Raw genomic sequence first — 6,308 nt, forward strand, 5'->3', positions numbered from 1 at the left:
ATCAAAATCTTAAATACGTGACCAGATTAAATAATTTGTCTTTACACGTTTAACATTTAAAGATAAATAATTATGTATATAAATAGGCAACAATTATAATGGCTTGGCTTACAGTTTCACTTGCGTGAAATTTTACCACGCACGTTATTTATTCCATTCGATTTTACGTTTACTACATCTAATCCGTCTTTAATGGTCACCATTAGGGACATTAGATACATTTTTAGAGTTCCAAACTATATATGGTTAAATGAGACCTTAGTGAATCTTGTCAGAGCGTTTTTTTGTTCTATTTCTAAATATTCGCAATACATTAACAGCTAAAGGACTAATTAAAAATACAGTTAAAAAGTATACAAGCGGCTAATAATAATGAATTAAAATATTTTTCATTTTTATTTTGGTAAATTAATTGCGAAATCGAATCGTTATAATATTTACGCGTGTCGAACAAACTGTCCAGTTTCATACTGATCGTTCGCGATACTAATGTTTTTGTTGACGCAACCTTCTATAGTTATTATTTTTGCTTTCATTAAAAACTATGTATTCTTACCATGAAGAAATACGTTCTACTTATTTTATGAGAGTGATACAGTTAAAATTAACAAGGCCTGCAATAAATTAATGGAACTACGTGTTGTGGTTTTGTGTATTATTATAATTAAGTATATTATTATAATGAGGTACATGAGAAAAGCATTGAAATTTTGTATACAAAATATATATAATAGAATAACTGACTGACATATCACCGCAGAGCCCAAACTACTACAGAATTTTTTTTTTATATTATCTCTAAGTTAATAAAGGGGGTGAAAGTTAGTATGGAAATCCTTCATTTTTGAAGAAAGAACTATGCAATTTGATATTTAGCAATTCTGAATAAAAGCAAGCGAAGCGCTTATTATAAAAACATACAATTTTAACACAACTAATATATTTATAGAGATCTGTCTGTCCTATCACGCGAAACCGCTTTATCGATTAATAAACCGCGCCATTATAATAATTGACGTCCTACGATAATTATTATAAATTTCCTCACATAATGTAAATAAAATTTGTGTCATCAACTCCAAATATAAAACAAACGAAGTTACGACTAACTGCTTGTTTTTGAAAGCTTTTATTTAACTTAATTCGTTAGTATTTGTGAATCTTTCAAATTAATTTTATAACGAAGGAAATGGAAGGCAGTATTTATTTTACTACACACGTTAATATAATTTTAAGATGTTTTTGATATGATTCATGCCGCGTTTGGTTGAGACCGAGAATTGGATTCAAATTATACATTTTATTCGTGATATTGGATGTTCATTAATTGATCATATTAATACTGTTAGGCACTGATTCTGTTGTACAAAATCTTTAAACTACTTGACAGTAAAGACAACTAAAGAACCGATATGTCTTTTTTTCTTATCAAGTAACACCGTGTTATTTTTATAAAACATGTAGGCGGACGGACAAATAGGCCACCTGGTGGTCCCCATCGCCCATAGAGATTGGCGCTGCAAGATATATTAACCGTTCCTTACATCGACCGGGACACAAAAATATTAAATATTGCTACATAGCAGTAGAATATCTGATGAGTGGGAGTCGGGTCAGCTAGGCTAGACGAGCTGACACAAAGCCATACCACCAACTAAAAATGCTCCAATGTAATATGATACAGATATGGCATAATTTCAATCGACACATGTAAGTTTCCTCGCAATGTTTTTCTTCACTACCACGCTCGACACACACAAATAACCCATTAAAACTCAGTGGTTGCTTCCCCAGGTGGTTTGAACCAGAATCCGTTAAGATTCACGTGTTCCAACAACTGGACCAACTCGACGCTGCTCTTTGTTGTATATATAGTATTAAAAATGGACAGCAACTCTTTTCGTTACGTAAAATTCGAGGTGTACAAAAGATGTAGTACTGTAAGTTAAACTTTAAGCGACAAGCGTATTACAGTGAATATAAACGTAATCGATTTTATTTATACCTATGCAATGATGTCCTTCTGACAGATTTCGGCCACGGCGGCCGTTCTCCGCGGAGACTAGCAAAATTCGAATGATACACATTCTACGGGAAGGCTATCATCATTTACGTGTTTTCCGAGATACAGTGATGTAAAACACTACTATCTTCCAAAGTTTCGGTTATAACTGAGAATATCTTGAGAGAAGACCCTAATAACTTTTTATAGTATAGTAACTAATGAGTAAACCGTGCCGGTTCTTTACGGTAGAATCTACATTCCGAACCGGTGGTAGCTTAACATTTAATTCAATACTATAACATGATTTAAAAGTACCCTTATAAGCATACTTGAATAAAGAATTGTTTGATTTGTTTCTGCTCAGAACCTCCATTGAGATCGGGATTTAATCCCAGGCCATCGTGATCTGCAACCTTATAAACTAGTAACCTTATCAGCTCCTTCATGATTCCTCGCTTTATAAACAGCTTAGAAACAGAACAAGACGAGAAATAACTATTAAGAATATTAAATATAAGTTGAAGATATTTATTACACACAATTAATATTATTATTAAAATTATAGCATATATTGTATTTAAATCAATACACGGAAAGGCACTCAAGATAAACTTTCGTGGTTTTTGTAGCGCTATCATTTATTTATAATTTGGTTGTTTATATTGTTAAATAAATAATAAAAAAAAGCTACTAGTGCTACCCGTGGTGCAGTCTGTATGTTTAGTAGAAAATTATTAAATAGTCAACGCATACAATCTTCTCAAACTGTTGCGTGGAAATTAAGGGACAACCAACAATACAGAGTTAAATTACAATTTTAGAAACATTTCCGGTCTGTGTACTCGTCGCGAGGAACCGTTACAGGGTTTCAGAAACCTGCATCGACGTACAAAATTTTTCTATCCCGATAGTGAAACGTGTTTACATTGAAGACGAATTTACGCGATGCAACGAAAAAATTAATATACATATCAATTTCACTTTTAAAATTTTATTAATATATGAGAACAATTGGAGTGACAATATACGCAAGTAGCTGGCAGCGGATGGACATTGAGAGCTGAAGATCGAGCTCCATGACATGCCATTGGAGAGGCCTATGTCCAGCAGTGGACAATGTAATCAAATTTGACGAGCCGGTTGGCGTGGTTTGGTAGTTACTTGCCTTTTCACGCCGAAGGTTGTGGGTTCGATTCCCACCCAGGACAGACATTTGTGTGCATGAACATGTCTGTTTGTCCTGAGTCTGGGTGTAATTTTCTATATAATTATGTATTTACAAAAAGAAAAGCAGTATATGTAGTATATCAGTTGTCTGGTTCCCATAGCACAAGCTTTGTACAAGCTTAATTTGGGATCAAATGGCCGTGTGTGAAAAATGTCCCAGGATATTATTATTATTATTAATGAAGGGATGATGAATCAACTCAACTTTTCAAAATATAATGTTAACAATTTAAAACTCGGTGTTAATAAATAATAATTTATAATAAATAATAAGAAAAAGGATCAGTATCGTCGAATAAGAATTATTTTTATTTTTACATAACTCTACGCATTTACATTTAATAACAAATAATGATGTATAAAATATATAGTTTAATCGACAATGATAATGGTATGGTTTACTATTAAGCTTTTGCTTCAGTTAGGATGAAACATTAAAAAAAAGTATAAATTAAAAAAAAAATCGGATTACAAATATTCCAATATTCTTAGAATTCAAATAAAAAATTAACTTGTATTATTAGTTACGATAATATTAGAAACATATCCTTGATATATTATCAGCAATACATTCTCTCCGGTTAAACTAAACATAGTGTATTAGAGAAAAATTGTGTGTGAAGTACTTCAAAGTTTATATATAGTTTTTAATTCTGATAAGATTATTATTAAAACATTCTATATGTTATATGAAAAGTACAATTTGTATCTGGCATATTAGAATATAAATATGAATAATCAATGTGTTAAATTCTAATTGCATTCCTATTAGTAATATTTCTAGTGGTTTACCATATTTTTAATAATATCAAAATTATTTATTATATTTAAGTTTCGCTTGTAACTTTATTGATAGTTTAGACATGGAATTTAATACTTTGTTAAGCTTGTCCGCTTGCATTACCACCGATAAAAAAAAAACATTTTTTCAACAGAACAATTCTATCATCTTACCTATTTATATGCGCATATTTAAAGAAAGAAAAGTATGAACATTAAAAAAAAATAACTTGTCTATTAAATATAGACGCGATAGTTTTGTGTCTCGATTCAGTTGGAAGAAAATTTAATTTTATATAATTACTATCGGTATATTTTTTTAAATATAACAGATATGTGGGTCAAATGTATTAATTACTGAAGTAATTTGAATTTTTGAGAGTAATTTTATATTTAACCGATGATAAATTAAAATTTGTGAAATTATTTCTAAACCAATTTAAAAATCCTTTTGTGTGAATTTTCTTATTTAGAATATATAAGTTACTAGTTAGTAACTTTACAGTTAGCAGTGTAGGCACAAAGATTATTTTCTTTATAAAAAAAAACTTTGCTTACATATAAAAAAAAATATTATTACTAAATTAAATTTAAAATAGTTACTTCTTAGTGTTCATTTTAATAATCAGACAAATAAATTTCAGTTATAAAACCTAACCTATACTCAAACTTTAGGACAGATGTAAATAGTTTTGAAAATATATTATAGCAATTGAATTTATAATCTAACAATAAATAGGACCCTATAAGATGTTTTATTCAAACTAACATTGGTTTTGAAATTGGGGCCAAAGTCGTTCAGACAACCATCTGACATTGACTTTAGATGTGAACACATTGGATGCTTACAATCAACATTAAACGAGTCGTAAGACAACTTGATGCATTTTAATCGCTGAATAACTACAACATATAAATATGTCTCAAAGATATAAGCAATAATTATCTACAAAAACACTGATAGGAGATTGTTATTATACTAAAGTATACGAATTTATATATAATAAACGATACCTTTTTAGTACCGCGAGGGGTCATTAGTGGTGTTAAAAAGGCTTTGTGTGATAAAGGATTATCTTCACTTGAGTTATATGGACAACGGGAGCGTTCCATAACCTCCGTAGTTCGGGAGGTAAACCTAGAGATTGAGATGAATTATTGGTCATCACAGGCTTCCGACAAATATATGAGACCTATTTCAAGAAAAAAATAAGGATTTAATTCATTAATTAGCCAATAAAAACGTAAATGCGTATGATCTTTGTATACAGCTGACATAAAAGAGATGGGTCGACGCACAGTTGACGGTCTACAAGCGCCAAATCACTATCCAAATTTATGATTATTATTAACGTCAGAAAACTGTTTTAATAAAAATTACATACCTTCATCTACTCCTTAAAAGCTTATACTTTAATTTGGATTATAGTAACGAGATAAAAATCACTGTAAACACACAATAGCACAAACTTGACAAACACCACATCAAACGTCCATTTACCGACTGCAGCGACAATCGACATTAGCGGCAAATTGTAGAACCTCTTTTGTGGGTCGCGTTTATGGCCATAGACAAAATTTATAGGACAAACGTATAACTATAATAACAATGATTTTATTTACATCGATACATTTAAGATAGTAATACAATTTTAATATAGCTTACAGTAAAGAAATAATATTAATGAAAATATATTTTAAATGCCTTTTTTTAATTAAGTTACCTATTTAAAATAAAATGTTTTTTTTTTTAATAAAAAACGTATTTAATATTCTTAATAACGGTAAGTATTTAATTATAAATAAACTAACATTATAATAAATACTTATTTATTCTAATTAAAATGAAAAACTATGTCGCCCTAATATTAAAGTTGTTTGTTTTTTCCGTAACGATATGATCAATCAAATTACATTAGATATACAGCAGACTGTCCGGTTTGTTTTAATGTTTCATATTAATCTGTAAACTTATAATGACGACGTTGCGAGACAGAAAGAACTTTGAGATTTAGGGATACGCTGCAAAAACTGTAAGAAAAATAAGCTGTAAATCAACCCAACTCTGGAAACTAAGTGGCATGAAAATTTATGAAAATTAACAATTCTATTATTTCAATACCTAATATATTTGAATAAGTGTGATTTGGTTGCTAGTAATTATACAAGAGTATAAAAAAAGAATATACATAAATTGTTATTAATATAAACGAATAGAAATAGTATTATTCGTGTGAGTATTTTATGAAGTTCTTAAAATTCAAATTCATTCCAATAATTTACATAAATCGACCTC

General features: G+C 29.8%; 1 protein-coding gene across 2 annotated transcripts in view; it reads right to left on the reverse strand.

The window, feature by feature from the left end:
• Positions 1 to 5,508, reverse strand: part of LOC126772810 (CCR4-NOT transcription complex subunit 6) — a 206,282-nt gene extending 200,774 nt beyond the window's left edge. For both annotated transcript variants that reach the window (XM_050493400.1, XM_050493399.1), the window contains exon 1: positions 5,398 to 5,508. The gene's annotated coding sequence lies outside the window, so the exon portion shown is untranslated. The remainder of the gene's footprint in view (positions 1 to 5,397) is intronic.
• Positions 5,509 to 6,308: the final 800 nt, after the last annotated feature.

This window comes from Nymphalis io, chromosome 13 (assembly GCF_905147045.1).
Source record: "Nymphalis io chromosome 13, ilAglIoxx1.1, whole genome shotgun sequence".
Classification (NCBI taxonomy): domain Eukaryota; kingdom Metazoa; phylum Arthropoda; class Insecta; order Lepidoptera; family Nymphalidae; genus Nymphalis; species Nymphalis io.